The 16332-nt window shown below is 38.3% G+C and overlaps 1 long non-coding RNA gene across 3 annotated transcripts; it reads right to left on the bottom strand.

The window, feature by feature from the left end:
• Positions 1 to 7982: 7982 nt before the first annotated feature.
• Positions 7983 to 11405, bottom strand: LOC110782626 (uncharacterized). 3 transcript variants are annotated; one of them, XR_002531958.2, is made up of 7 exons: positions 11249 to 11404; positions 9166 to 11169; positions 8872 to 9082; positions 8722 to 8772; positions 8514 to 8584; positions 8312 to 8330; positions 7983 to 8209 (listed from the first exon to the last, which is right to left on the bottom strand). It is a non-coding gene; the product is annotated as an uncharacterized lncRNA (long non-coding RNA). The 3 variants fall into 3 exon arrangements; XR_002531959.2 differs by having other exon boundaries at positions 9221 to 11405; XR_008922982.1 differs by having other exon boundaries at positions 9166 to 11404.
• Between the last annotated feature and the right edge of the window lie 4927 nt (positions 11406 to 16332).

Raw genomic sequence — 16332 nt, 5'->3', positions numbered from 1 at the left:
TATAAATTATACATATAATTGAAAGTTAAAATAAATCCCTTTTTAAGTTGGAGATAAACATGTTCTTAATATTTAAAATGTTTATGTATAAGACATTCATAGGAACCGATTTATAAAATGGTTAGTTCAATAATGGTAAAAATCGAGTTAGTTATTCACATGTTATAAGCATAATTGTTTAATTGTTAATCAAATTTAGTTGACTTTATTTTTCTTATCATTAATAAAATTAAATATACGGAGTAAGACTTAAATAAATTCTGATACATATTACGTATACTATATGCGAAATTACAAAATCATTGTTTCTTACTCCCTCCGTATTTTTTTAAGAGATACACTTGGCCGGGCACGGGTATTAAGAAGAATAATTGAATGAAATAAAATAATAAAGCAAGCGGGGTTGGATAGATATTTTAATAATTAAATATGTGGGGACCATGTCATTTTGGTGGGTGGAGGGTGGGGTGGGTTTATGAAATTATTTATTTAATAGGATGGTGGGTGATAGGGTATATTAGATGTATTATTTAATTAGATGGTGGGGTTGATAAGTTACTAAAAATGGCAAGTGTATCTCTTAAATAAATACGGCCGGAAAAGGTAACTGTATCCCTTAAATAAATACGGAGGGAGTATCTAAAGATCTACCTACATATGTTATATATATATATATATATATATATATATATATATATATATATATATATATATATATATATATATATATATATATATATATATATAGGGTGAGGTTCTTGTGAGAACCACTTTATAACCGTTCAATCAATGATATATATAGGGTTGGGATCCGGTGAAAAGTGCTATTAACGTGGGAGGGATGAGAAGCATTATAGACCTTTGGATTAAGAAACACACGGACACGATTAATTTCTATTTTCCACCTACCGCGCTGGCTGCTTGATGATGCTCCTGTTGGAAGTTCTCGTATTATTTCACATCAACTCTATCATTTTCTTAATGCCTTTATGTGTTGTTATTTCCGAAGTTCTTATTTTAATCTGAAGTTCTTATTTCCCCTTTGCTCTCAGCCTTCCTTCACCCAATCTCCACATACTGTAAATTTTCGAATTGTAATATAGTGAAGACAACATGTAAATTACTTATCATCTCTTTCAATTCCATAATTTCTATATTGAAATTTATATGTTGTGGTCTCTGTGTTCATCGCATGTTCGAGCTCCACAATTCTCAATTTGATTGGAAAATTAAAATCTGTAGGCTCGTATAATTTAAATCTCATTGATGATCTTGTTGTGAGCTCCACTATTTTTCTCTCCATATTTTCTCCTCCTCTAAGCACTCATCCATGGTTCTCATGTAGAGGAATCATCTAATGTAGACTATTGATGTATCTGTGCTTGACAACTCAATGTATATGGAATTATTTATCAATGTATCTTGAATACCAACTGAATGTATCTCTAATGAAAACTGAATGTATCTCTAGATGAAACTCAATGTATCTCTAGATGAAGCTCAATGTATCTCTACTTTCTGGATATATTATATCTCTACTTTCTGGGTATATTGTAGAGAAAGAGAAAGAAATACCTAACAATGGAAGATCATCAATTCATCAACTCAAAAATTTTTGTTTGAATTAATAATTATAAAAAAACTAATGAACCACAATAATGTTTGCTGCTACACAGCTTCATCCTCTTCGAGCGATTTCTTTTTGCGATGTTAGCCGTCATTCACATTGCCATAGAAGCACAAAGTTCAAAGGGAAGAGAGAGGAAGGAGAAAAGGAGAGAGATGATGTATGCCTGTATGGACTATTTAGCACGTGGAGTACTTGAGTGAGACTTCCTATTGATGTGCTGGGAAGTTTACAAACAACTAAGTACACGGGTGTATTGTCATCTGTTGGATTTAATTGATCCAACGGTTAAAAAGACTTCTCACGATTCTCACCTAATATGTACTACCTCCGTTTCTAAATGATCTTTACGCTTACTATTTGCACAACAATTAAGGAATTTTGGTGAACATGTGATGGTGTGGTAACAAATGGAAAATTAGTGGTTATAAACTGTCCAACAATGTTAGTGGATAAAAATTATATTAAAGTATTGTGAGTGGGTAAGTTATGGTGGGCCAAATGAGAGTAAAAATGGTAATAAAGTAGACTGTAAAGAACTTTCAGGAACGGACCAAAACGGAAAGCGTAAAGAACTTTTAGGAACGGAGGTAGTACTTCTTTCGTGAGCCTAAAAAAACACACACACATATATATATATATATATATATATATATATATATATATATATATATATATATATATATATATATATATATATATATATATATATATATATATATATATATATAATACTTTAATTTGGCGTTATATATATAATACTAAGAAAACTTATCTGACTCAAAGTCCAACTGGAAAAAACTTGACCGATCTAATGGAGATTTTAATTTCATAATTAATTGTAAAATTCTTCTAATTGTAAAATTCTTCGGCGTGAATGAAAACAAAAGGAAACATGTATGATCCAAAGTCCAAATTGTCCGACTAATAAGAAGAGATAATTAAATGATTACGTAACAAGCTAAGCAATAATTATTTGATATATGACAAAACACATACAACTCCACTGATCATAAGTAAAAAGTGTTGTGGGATCTTTTACGGTGATGACGTGTCACGCGTTCCTCGTATGTATCAAGTATGAGCTGGCACGAATCTCTGGCAACCTGCAAAACAAGAATATTCTCGTAGGAATATTTCCTCCGATGCCTAAGTAAGTATAGGCTAGAGAGAGAATTAATTTTAGAGAGAAGGAAGAGCAAAGATAGTTTAAAGTTGGTGGGAATGAATTGATTGCCCCCCTTACCTTGGAATCTGAGCTATTTATAGGGCTAGGGTTTCTTAGGAATTGATCCCACAACCTTAGCTGCAAGATGTGTTGCCTACTTGGGATTTGAGACACGTGTCCAGGGGTAAAAATGGATGGACCCTTTGCAATTTGGGCCTGGCCACAAAGAAAGTGGGCTTTTGATAAAGACATCGTTCTTTTATTGTTTAAGTGTGTAGGCTTGAGCCATCTTCCAGGCCTTGGACCCATGGGTCACCTGGAGGTGGGCTGTACTCACCATTCAGCCCTTGGGCCTTGTTGTGGAGATATCCAAGCCCACATCATTTGCCCCTCATGAGGAGTGAAAACGGACGTTAGTTTTTACTGCTCTTGGGTTATCCAGTATGGTAATGACGCGTGGCAGGGGTAATCATTTCTTACCCCTCTATAGATAAGTGACTGCTTCGAGTGATTTTCCCCCTCATTCGTCCAGCAACCACCAGGAAGCACTGTAGCACCACCGTGGTCTTCAAACCCTTGTTCTTGAAGTTCTTCATCTTAGGGGAATCGAATTTCTTTGGAAGTCCCCTTTTTAATCCAACAGGTAATATTTCTTTTGAGGAAACGTGTTTGTTGATTTTTGTTAATTTTGTTCTCTTCTCCTGTCTATGATATGTTGATCTGGTCAAATTTTGAGGACAGCGACCTGTTATTTTGACGTCTTCATTTCTCAAGTTATGCCCCCGACTTGAGCCAATTCTTCAGCCTGTGCAGGATATCATGGTGCAAATAGATGACGAGCCATGTTTCGAGGGGGAATCTTCTTCTCCCATGGAGGAGGACGCCCCCATAAATGAGCGTGCCGAGGGTGCGCCAGCGGGCCCGTCCAAGAGTGAAGAAGGTCACCTTCATCCTTGCGACATCTTCCTGTGAGGGGGTCGAAAAAGCACGAGGCTAATGAATGACCTCGTCCCTCGTGGGCGTGACATCGTCAGATCAAGTGTAATTGGATTTCCTGTGAGTTTACACCCAATCGACTAGTCATATAGGAGTCGCCATTAAGTTTTTAACGACAATGAGAAAAACTGACAAAACCCGGTTATCGTGACATAAAGGGAGTGCAATTATGTTCGACCACGACGGCCATAGGTTCCCTTGTGATCCCTGGTGTGGGGATCGCTCAACCTACACCCGCAGGGCAGAGATTGAGAGTTCGGGGGACTTTAGCTACCGAGAGGAGTGCTCATCGATAATACTCCAGAGGCAGGTTATCCTTACTAGCTCAGCATAAATAATTGAAGGGACATGCGTTAAACTATTAAACTATTCTGAATTGATTTTAGCAATATGCAACACATAATACTAAATCGATCGTGATTATCTTATTTAGATTGATTTAAGGTACCTAGCATGATAATTCAATTGTCCAAGGTATTATCTTATTAGGCGTGATAGATCAATCAAATTAATAGTTTGACAATTTATAAAAGGGTGATGAAAGCGATTAAATCATACGAGGGACACATTACAACGCACCCTTGAGAGGTGCGTTGTGGTTCTCAGAAAACTAACCACTTGGCTTTTCTATTTCTCCTTTTATTTAACGAATCTCGGGTTTCTAAGCAATGTTCCAGTATTTAGGCTTAATTCATCAAGCTACAAGGGGCAGGACGCGTTCTGTTCGACTTTTGGGTCGATTGCGACAGAACGCCGGATCAATTTCGCAGCATGAGGCTTAGGCTAAGGCTAGAGTCAATACTCAGGTTATGGAATTGTGTGTTCTTTTCACGTCGATTTTAGGCTGTATTTATAGGAAAAGAGTGTGTGGAAAGATAGATTTTAAGATACGAATCCAAAAAGAATCCGGAAATAAAACGGCCCCAGGCATTTTCAGCGCCCAGGGCTGGGCGCCGAAGATTTCGGCGCCCAGATCCAGGCGATGAAAATGAGATCTGGGCTGAGTTCTTTGTCATATTTGGACTCTTAGAACACGGAGCTTTTGAGATTTATCCGAGTCTTTTAGTGCGTATTAACTTATGACGGAATGCGTCTGGGCCCATTACGAACTCTAGGTTCGTTAGGAATTTAATTAATACGTAACTCTTATTTTCGAATCATACCAGGAATGCAAATTCTATCTCTTTTAGGATTTATGTTGGAGTGCAACACGTAATTCTGACAGGTTTCTATCTTTTATGACTTTGCCACTTTTAACAACTACTTTTACGGCAGTTACTATTCTTAGCAGGTTTTTATAAATAGTAGCTTTGGCTGAAATGAAAGGGTGATTGAGATTCGTTATTTTATAGGAGATGCGTTGTCAAGTGGAGATTTATGTTCTCATCATCAAACCTTCCCTTTCGGGAATGGGGACAAAAGTAGGTGTCTACAGTTAGCCCCCACTTTGACCGAGTCTCGAGATGAGACGATGGTCAAAGTACTAGACGGAGTGCGTCATACAAGCCATGGTGTATGTGACCTGTTTTGCGAGGGTCTAACGAGCCCCCGAGTGATAACATTTGACTTAAGGGTCATCACTTGAAGTGTTAACACATTCCTCACGCGTCATTGGAATTTGTTAACCGATAGTATAGAAACTCCCTCACTTTGTCATTGGAAGTGTCTAAAGATGTTTTTGAAATCAAAGCTATAAAGTGTAACTAGGCCTGGCCAAGCCCAATCATGAGGTAAAATGTTTTAAAGATTCTCATTTTCAAGGTTAGCTAAACGAGAAAACCCCCTTGTTTTTATAGGACGTAAAACAAAGGAAAATCCAGCACATCGCTTTTTTTTGGAAAAGCAGAAAACCAATTTTGATTTTTGGAAAAGGGAAACCATCCTTTGATTTTTGGGAAAGGGAAACCATCCTTTGATTTTTGGAAAAGGGAAACCATCCTTTGATTTTTGGAAAAGGGAAACCATCCTTTGATTTTTGGAAAAGGGAAACCAGGAAAAGTTATCGCTGCAACGACTAAGGACCTGCGTGGTTAGTGACGCAGACCCCGCCCGCTGAAGGTGGGCGAGCCTGTCCGCTGAGGGTGGACGCCCCGTCCGATAGAAGTGGACGAATCTGTTTTGATGTTTTGAAAATAAGGACCTACGCGGTTTGTGACGTAGATCCCGCCGGCTGAAGATGGCGAGCCTGTTTTTTTGTTTTTGAAGATTTTATTTTCTTGTCATTTTCGAAAACTGAGGACCTGCGCGGTTAGTGACGCAGACCCCGCCCGTTGAAGGTGGGCGAACCCTGTCCGCTAAGGGTGGACACCCCGCCTGCTGAAGGTAAGAGAACCTGAATTCGTCTTTTCGATTTGGGACTCGCGTGGTACGTGCCGCGATCTTGCCCGATTGAGGTGGGAAAGTCCCTATTTCATTTGTTCTTGTGATTTCTTTTGAGAATTTCTTTTTTATTCATTCCTGTAAGAGTGAATTCTTTCGAGGGATGCTCGGATTTAGTTGCAACCTGAATGTGGGTTGACAACGTGCTTAGACGGACCATTGTCTCGTGGTCATCATCTTTCGTGGTTTTGAGCTAGTCTTTACGGCTCAATTTTTCCACTACCTGGGTCCTTGATTAGGGGACTATGTATAAGTATCAATGGTGACCTTTGTCTTGAGGTCGTAATCCGTTTTTATCTTTTGAGATTGTCCAAACACGGGACATCGAACAACGTAGTCTGGGAATATTGCTTTTAACTTTGCATACGTATTTTCTTTCGAGCCCCCAAGCACTCGTGCTTGACGGTTATTTCTTGTCAAAGAGGTTCCTTGGGGATACACATTTTGTAATGTCCTTGATCGCGTTTGGGATCGTGCTCGTAAGTGCGAGCGATCTTTGTAGTGGTATGCTACTTTGATGAACTCGTGGAGTGCGACTTCATTTTCGGGGCGACAAAGTTTTGCTTCATTTCAATAATTAATACGCCGAGCTTACTTCGGCCCGGATTGGCCTTTTTGACAAATAAACGCTTTTTAATTTGAGAAACCAACGACTTGATTTTTTTTGTTTTTGTGTTTCGAAGAATGACCTTGAATTTTTTTATTTTTTTCTATATTGCCTTGAAAAATGTACACATATTTTTTCCTTGAGATGAGTCTAAGTTTTGACAAGTTTTAACATTTGTTTTCATATTCGGGCTCTAAAGGTGCTTCGGGCTTGATCTTGATTACAGCAGGGCCTCGTGTCTACTAACACGGTTTTAAGTCCTTTCCTACTCCGCGTTTTGAAGGATCCTGGCCTTGGTATGTATTTCCGGTGCCCCTGGCCAGGCGTTTAAAATTTCGGCGCCCAGCCTTGGGCGCTGGAAATTCTATTTTGGCAGTTCCCGGATTTCTTAACGCGTTTCCAAATGGGATCAGGATCACTTAATGCTTTCGTGTATATATGGGGGTCAAGTACGTCTTTCTTTTTCACCATTCTCAATCTTCCTCTCTTTTGCAATTTCTTAGCTTTTATTCTTCCCTGGTCTTGCCATGTCGATTCCTCCTTTCTCCCTCCAACGAGTTGTTAGGCGCTGGATAAGAGCCATTAATCCCACAGAAAAGGCTTTGTTGAAAGGATACCACTTAGAGGCATTCTTAGGCTTACAACAAATTAATATTGATTATAATTTTCTGTATGCGTCCCTAGACTTTTGGGATTCTGATCACCATGTTTTTGTCTTTCGGGGCAATGAAGTATGCCCTTTACCAGATGAATTTGCCGCGATCCTTGGTTATCCTACCAATGCTACTCCTGCTACCCCTGGCACTGTTGAAGAGCACTACGCCAGAAAATACTTTTTATAGCGCTTATATTTGCTTTTTACAGCGCTTCTTGAAGCGTTGTTGATGGCTTCGCTATTAAAAGTAAAATGTACTTTTAATAGCGCTTTTAAAAAACACTATTAAAAGTACTTTTTAGGATAATTAAAATGTTTCTTTTATAGCACATTATAAGCGCTATTAAAAGTGTGCTATTAAAGGTTTTGCCGCCAACTTTTAAATTATTTTCTAATAGCGGATGTATGAAGTGCCATTAAAGTGTATTTTTTTTATATAATTTTGTTGGCTAAAATATATTTCCTTTTACGTCATAAAATAACTACATATTTCACAATAACGCCATAAATTGAAGAGTATAGAAAATAGTTGAATATTATACTCCAAGCCTCAATGAAATTTTTTTTGCTATTATCACCCGAATAAAAACGATTACATAGATATGTTCTAAAATAAGACCACGAACATTAAATTAGACAAAATATATTAATTAATAGAGTTGTATATTGGTTGGTTCCTTCAACGTAACCTAGCTAATATGCAATTGTTGAACAACATGGCGCACCCATTGAGTTCTTCGTCTATCTGCTTTTTGTCATAACTTGGAAACTGACAATCTGAAAAGTAATGCGAAATAACAGAGTATAAGATATTCATATATGTATATATAGAAGGAAAAAGAATAAAAACAATTAGGAAGCCAATCTCCACACATTTACCTGGGCAATAGGAAAACACCTACATCACAATAATAAAAAGAAAGTAAAAGAACTGAACGAAATGCAAACTATACTAGGGAAAATAAATGATTATCACATAAATATTACCCAAGAAAAATCAAGTTCATAAATACATTTCACTCTTGAAACTACCATAATAAATGGAAAATAAAAACTCTAAAGGTAATACAAACAACTGTACCTGGGAAAATGAGTGATTAATTAGGACAAAATACTACCCCAGAAAAATCAAATTCTTGAAACGGCTAAAGCCTGAAACAACAGAGAAGTTCTTATAGGAAAAATGATAAGTACCAAGTCTACCAATAGACCTTATTTGATGTCTTTTTTGAGACTACATGAAAATAATTAAGAAAGGTTCAGTTCCGAATTCCTCCTTGCATACGTACCTGGGTAAAGTGTGGATTTGATAGCATCCAGAATAGTAGTTCCTGCTCAATCTAATAAAAATAAAGTATGTTTGAGTAAAAGAAATTTATGCCATTTTGAGCAGATAGTCACAATTCGACACTTAGGTGTACCTCTGGTGTCAATATTACCTGTAAACCACTGCCATTTAATTGTCCATCCACCACAATGATAACCCAAATTATGAGCATGTGTACCAGTTACTAGTATCGTTACTGTTGTTTTAGGAAGGGGCAACAATGGGTCATCTCCTTTTCTATTCTTCAGCAGTATAAGAGATTTTCTCACAGTCTCTCTTGCTAAGTCTTTGTGAGCATGCGAAGTTAAATATGAAACATGAATCTGAAAGGTAATTCAGAATAAAGCATGAAAATGACAAGATTATTAGGAACTATAATATGCAGTTTAACCAATATGCCCATTACCTAGCTTCCTATCTCATTAACCAGACTAAAATCATCCATAGGGTTTTGAAGAGACCTCTAATGAACTTAACATGCAGAATCCTCTTCACAGCATCATCAACACGCACCACACGCTTCATCCTAATAGAGTTGTTCTTAACCAAGTTGGTAAGAGCGTCAATGAATTCAGTAAAGTTGAAAGGGACCATAACCGGAAAATTAACAAAACAACACATTATACAATGTCAAGACTGGCGTTGTTTATGTGCAAAAGAATGGTAAGAAAGTGCTAAATGATAATTACTTTGTACTAGAACTAAAGTTATTTACCAGACTTAAAAGAAAATATTGTGATGTTTGCTTAAAAAGTCATTAACCATGTCTAATCTAGCTTGAATTTCAGCTAAGACGGGGTATGTATAGTAAGCGTGATATGGATTAGTCATCCTATCAAGTCCTTACCAATCAGAGATACTCAGTGAGTAAATTGTGATTGCCATGCATCTCTTCTCCAGCCAAGCTAGAATAGGGGATCATAATTATCGAGACCCCTTTGCTGATATAGTCAAGATATGTATATGAATTTTATACAACTCAGTGGTGTCAAATTGTCAATAACCGAATACTCTCATCCTAGTTGCAGAACTGTCCGCATATAAAATGTTAAATAACTCTTACATACGGACTATTGTCTTACTACGACTGAAACATGTGAATCGAATAATATAATACAGAAATGAGTCCCATGATTGGTTGGGCTGACATACTGCCAAAATAATCTAAAAATTAAGCTCCTAAACTAGCTTAGATACCAAAGACTAAAGCTAAAGAAACCGGTAAAATAACTCATGAAATCATATAATTCTATTTCTAAATCATCTAAACCACTTTAATTTATTGTTTGTTAAAACATCTTAATTTTGACTAATTAATCAACAAAAATGTGAGTGAGATACTTTGCATTCGCTAATGTTTTTCTGCACCTAATAATTATTTTATATAATGGATGTGCAAAAGTACGACGACACACTTATACTGATTGTTTATAGCTCACACAATTAATGACCAAATTGGGAAATTTAGCATTGAGATTGAGAAGGGACTTGCATCTTGTGCTTATGACAGGTAACTATAGACTTTTGTAAACATACATTTAACATTACTCAACCAAGTAGAAACACCAGTAGAAAGTCCCTCACTTTGCTCTTCACTAACAGGGGTTTCTCTTTTAACCACCTCCCCGTCATCATCCATTTAAAAGTACCCCATACGAGAAGATCAGGACGACTACCAACCAAAAAGGAACAACCCAACAATGCAACATTCGAGCCTAGAAAAACGAAATATCCCCAAAAATATTAATCCGTAGCTGTTTCCATGATCAATCAAATTTAACAAATGACATGAAGTGAAACCACACAATTAAACACTTGAATTGGTGTAAAAGAAAAGAGGGATTCAAGGGCAGGTAGAAAAAGACTACACTGTACAGGGAAGAACCGAAGAAGGTAACAAGAGTACATCAAAGATAATTTGCTAAACAACTGTACGCCCAACATGCTACAGCAAAAAAGGTTGAAACTGTTTTGGAGAAAACATAGAGAATAGAATTATAGAGACAAAGGGGGAGATTTGGAATTTATTTTGGCTCACCCACTGTCAATCTTATATCAAATTTTACCCAGTAAACTCCCCCCCAATGAAACTCAAACATAAATTTCAAATTCAAATTGAACCCTCAATTTATGTCAGACTACAAAATTAGGGCATAATCAATCACTCAACGAAGAAAAAACCTTGACAACCGCGACACTCAATCGACGCTTTTCAGGAGGCTCGTCATATCAACCTAATTTCAATTAATTAGTTCAAAAAATCTATAGATATTGCTTGTGAGACAGAAAAAAGAGACAAACAATACAGCTCAAACAAAACCATGTCGAGGTGGAGACCGAAACTTCTTAGAGAGTTGCCTATAAATACTTCCCGACGAAGTCCTATTGGATCCCTAATATGCTTTGTAATCTGAAACATCCACAATTCATAGCCAATCTTTAAAGAAATTGAAAGACAACCTTTGAAATTGAGAGAAAGAGAGAGAAACCTCGGGTTGTTGGCGTTGTAGTTTGTTGAAATCGTTGCTCCGATTGTAGAGTGTTGAGAAGTTGAGAGTAGAGAAAAGGGTTTTGGACTTTTGGGGGGAGCAGAGCAAAACGGAAGAAAGAGCTGCCAGTTTTTTTTTTCTTTCTAAGTTCTAATTTAATTTTAAATTTTTAATATTTAATAGGTTTTATTTGCGGGTTTTTATGGAGCCCTATAATAAGTAGGGATATGACGACGTTTATTTTATAAGCGCTATAATATGTTCTTTTTAATATCTTCAACAGCGGAAAAGGCAAAAGCGTTATTAAAAAAACGCTATAAAATGACATTTCTGTAGTAGTGGAGGGTAAAACAACCATAAGGGCTTTCCTAGGACTAGATGCTAACACGCTCGTTGAGATCGTTGTGGGTGATAAGGTTAATTTGGCAAAGTTTGTAAAACATCACTTTAGACCTAGTAAAAATATGACCGAATAGAAATTGAATGTTCGAGCACTTGTATTCTGCTTGTTGAACCATTATTTACTGTCGAATAACAATGGCGAGTTCGGTGACATAAGGTTGATCCCCTTGATCAGCCAGATGGAGAGTTGCTATTCCATTATGCCGTTGGTTGTTGCCGAGACCTTACTGAGTGCGAAGAGTTAAAAAAGGATGCCAAGTCTGAAATTTTTAAGGGGAGCCCCCTATTGCTGTAGGTAATCGATCGTTTATTCGCGCAAAGTAATACACATACTTTTTTTCTTTTTCTTTTCTTTTTTCGTTTGCCTCAACAGCCCCCTGCCTGGAGCTGATTTTCAGCGCCCAGAGCTGGGCGTCGGAATTTCTGGCGCCTGGTCCTGGGCGTTGAAAGTGCGTCCCAGGCAGGACTATTTTTTATTATTATTTTTCTGATCGTACCCGTTTTTTGCAGATTTGGCTCATGGAACGACTTAGGCTTTTAGAAGCTCCTGTCGATCCTAAACATTATCGCCCTATAGCCTTGGGTAACCGAAAGTATTTGCACCAAGGCCAGGACGAGGCCGAGTGTGCCTCCTATTTTACTCATGGCATATGCTCTATTAAGTGGGTGGTACCGTGGTGGGGTTTGACTAATAAGACGGGGGGTTCCGAGGCATTAGTTTATGTTTCTTTGTTGGGGCTATCTCGGCCCGTTTACATCTTTCCTTACCGAGTCATGCGACAGTACGGCTTAAGGCAGACTATCCCGTTTTCCGATACGGTACCACCTAAAGTAGCGGTCTTTTCCGAAGCACGGGTTCAAGCGTGGGCTAAGTATTATGGTGGCCTCCCGCGTTGGACCGTGGCTAGAGATGGTTTTGTGGGTCTTTCCGAAAACTACAAGTTGTGGATGAGTTCCGATGATAAGGCTGTGAGAACTAAGGCTCGAAATGAAGAGCCGGCTGAGCTTTTGATACCTCGAGGTAGGGCTAAGTATGAGAGTTGTGATACTGCTAATCCTCGCGACCATGGTATTAAGACTGTAAAAGCTCGTCCTGATCGAAAGCGAAAGGAAGTTCCTCCCCGTTCCAGTTCTAGGCCTAAAAAGGTGCCTAACACGAAGGGGCCTACCGTTCACAAAAGAAATGCAAGCTCTCGCAGAGATCATCGCCGGAATAATGTATGGGTTAGGAAAGTTCAGCCCCCAGTAGATCCAGTGGCTAATCCAATTGATGTTGATAATCCTTCCCCTACCATTGTTTGTGCCCTTGAGGCTGAGCGGGCTATAGCTGTTCAAACTGAAAATATTTCTGAGGCCTTGGCATCCTTGGAAGTTAGTGTCAAGGAGCCTGTTCTTATGGTGATTGATATAGGGGCAGCGCAGGGAGGTGGACCCTGCGAACATTGCCCTCTACAAAACTTTATTTGATGATCCGGAAGAACTCGAGTAGTGTAGTTCTTGTTAGGGTGTAGGTGCCCTTTATTTATTTCAGTTGTGTTTGTTTTTCATTCCTTAGCACTTTTTGTTTTCCTTCTTATTTATTTTTAAATATTAATAAAGGCGTAATTTTATTTTTCTTGTTTTCCTTTTGCTTCTCCCTTTTTTTTATTTGCTCATTTCCAACACTTATGCACATTATATTTTCATTTGATTGGACCGAATCCATAAATAGGATTGCCTACGTATCCTTGTTAAGTAACTTTAACTTAGAATCAGGTCGCGCGTAGTTCTAGCTAGAATAAATTCTAGGATGCCGAATTCGATAAGTACGTTCTGAGATGGAAACATATTATTTGAAACGGTAGAATAAGTGAAGTTTATTATTATATTAATCTGCTGCTTTGCCGTAAGCCAAAAATTTGTTTTATATTTTTTTTGAGTACATGTATTTTTTGGTGGTATGTATATCTGAATACGTGCTGTACCCTCCCAAGTGTTCGTTATTTTTCCGTGTGTGTGCGGAAAAAATGACGAGCACTTCTGGGCAAAATTTGGCAAGCAGAGAGAATCAGCGCCCAGGCTGGGGCGTTGAAGATTTCGGCGCCTAGCTTTGGGCGTTGAAAATGATTCCTGGGGAGATTTCTTGGCGCGTTGCTTCTTTTCCTTCACATGTTCTTGCATTTATTTCTTTTTCTTTGTTTCATTTTACTTTTTATTCGCCAGAAATCAATTTTGACACTATTTCGGAAGCTTTTTGGACTGTTAGTGTTAGACGCATTTTCGTCCGGATTAATTTCTTCTATTCGTAACTCGAAACGTCTTTGAAAATGGAGTTAGGATGCAGATGTTAGGTTATGATACATATGAATAAACATAAATCATGCGGAAAAACCATAAAGCCAGGAAACATATTATTCACACATAATCATTTAGCATAATTCAGATGCATGCACTTTGTAGCGTGCCCTCCCTAGCTGCGCCCGAACCGAACAAGAACAAGTCTTTAAGTGTCGTCCCTCCGTAGATAGTCCACAGCACGTCCGGATCCGCCTTAAGCTTGACCAACTAGAATCGACCTTAAGGTTCTAGGATTTTCGGCTAATATGGGTTGCAAGTGTTTGGCTGATTTTTGCTTGAAAATCTTACCTTTTGAATACTTCAAATCTCTATGTAAATATGTGACCCTAGGCACCTATTTATAGAGTTTATAGAAAGGAATTATAATCCTATTAGGATACTAATTTATTTAATTAGAATCTTATTAAAACTCTATTAAACAAATTCTATCTTTATTAGGATTAGGATTTAATCATAGAATAAATTCTAATAGCCTTAGGATTTGTATTGCACACAACCGCACACGAGCACGAGCACGAGCATAGCCCGCGCAAGCCTCGCGGCCCACGCGAGCTGCTCTTGCTCGCAGCCCATGTCGCAGCCCACGGCTGCTCCGCGCGCGCCACAGGCCTTGGCTGGGCCTGGCATTGCGTTGGGCCTGGTCGAGGCTTGGCGTGTGGTTTGTTGCGCTTGGTTTGCTGGGCGACGGCCTGGCTTCGTGCTAGGCCTTCGTCTAGCGAGCCTTGTCCGATGCTAATTCGTACGATACGCTTCCGATTAAATTCCCGATTCCAGAATTCATTTCCGATACGAACAATATTTAATATTTCCGATTCCGGAATTAATTCCCGTTTCGAACAAATATTTAATATTTCCGTTTCCGGAATTATTTTCCGATTTCGATAATATTTTCGATTTTGACAATATTTCCGTTTCCGGCAATATTTCCGATTTCGGCAATATTTCCATTTCCAATAATATTTTCCGATACGTACCATGTTTCCGTTTCCAGCAACATCTACATCTTGGATAATATTTATATTTCCGATACGATCCATATTTCCGTTTCCGGCAATATCATCGTTTCCGGAGTGTTCATTTCTTGCCTGTGACGATCTCAGCTCCCACAGAAACCAAGATCCGTCGATTCCGAATATCCATAGATGGAGTATTGAGGATTTAGTGTCTAATAATTTTAATGAAATTTACTTATGACAGATTCTCATCTCTTACAGTAAAGTTTCATAGGTCTTGTCCGATACTAATCTTCCCAAAGTAAGTATCTATGCAAATGATTATGACATTGCCATGTCCACATAGTTCAAGAAACAGAACTACTAGTCATCTTGCATTCTAATCGTCTAACGTTTTCTATGCGTCCAATTTTATAGAAAACTCCGACTAGGGACCATCTTCAACCTTTGACATTCAAGTTCACTTGATAGACATTTCTTAGTCACAGGACTGGTCCTGACAGTCTATCTTGAATATATCGTCAAATTGAAGGGACTCATCATTTAATAAACCACTAATTAAATGGAAAAATGAATTCTTTTCATTTGTTGTGAATGATTAACCAATAATGTTTTACAAAGATTTAAACTCTAAAACTTTAAAACATTAAACAGGGACATCAAAGCCATTCTCCAATATGCTTGATTCCCATAGCTGCAGTGTGCGAGTTGTGCTTCGCCTGCGACAGAGGTTTAGTTAATGGATCTGATATGTTGTCATCAGTTCCAATCTTGTTTATCTCGACTTCTTTTCTTTCAACGAACTCTCGTAGAAGGTGAAATCTACGAAGTACATGCTTGACTCTCTGGTGGTGTCTAGGCTCCTTTGCCTGTGCAATAGCTCCGTTATTATCACAATACAGGGCTATTGGTCCTTTAATGGAGGGGACTACACCAAGTTCACCTATGAACTTCCTTAGCCATATAGCTTCCTTTGTTGCTTCATGTGCAGCAATGTACTCTGCTTCAGTTGTAGAATTCGCAATGGTGCTTTGCTTAGCACTTTTCCAGCTTACTGCACCCCCGTTGAGGCAGAAGACAAACCCAGACTGTGATCTGAAATCATCTTTGTCGGTTTGGAAACTTGCGTCCGTATAGCCTTTAACAATTAATTCATCATCTCCACCATAGACCAGGAAGTCATCTTTGTGCCTTTTCAGGTACTTCAGAATATTCTTGGCAGCAGTCCAATGCGCCTCTCCTGGGTCTGACTGGTATCTGCTCGTAGCACTGAGTGCGTACGCAACATCCGGGCGTGTACATATCATAGCATACATTATTGAACCAATCAATGATGCATATGGAATCCCATTCATTCGTCTACGCTCATCAAGTGTTTTTGGGCACTGATTC

This window comes from Spinacia oleracea, chromosome 6, assembly GCF_020520425.1.
Source record: "Spinacia oleracea cultivar Varoflay chromosome 6, BTI_SOV_V1, whole genome shotgun sequence".
NCBI classification, from domain to species: Eukaryota; Viridiplantae; Streptophyta; class Magnoliopsida; order Caryophyllales; family Amaranthaceae; genus Spinacia; species Spinacia oleracea.
Note: the sequence above shows the minus strand (reverse complement) of the source record. Positions and strands in the feature narration are given on the sequence as shown.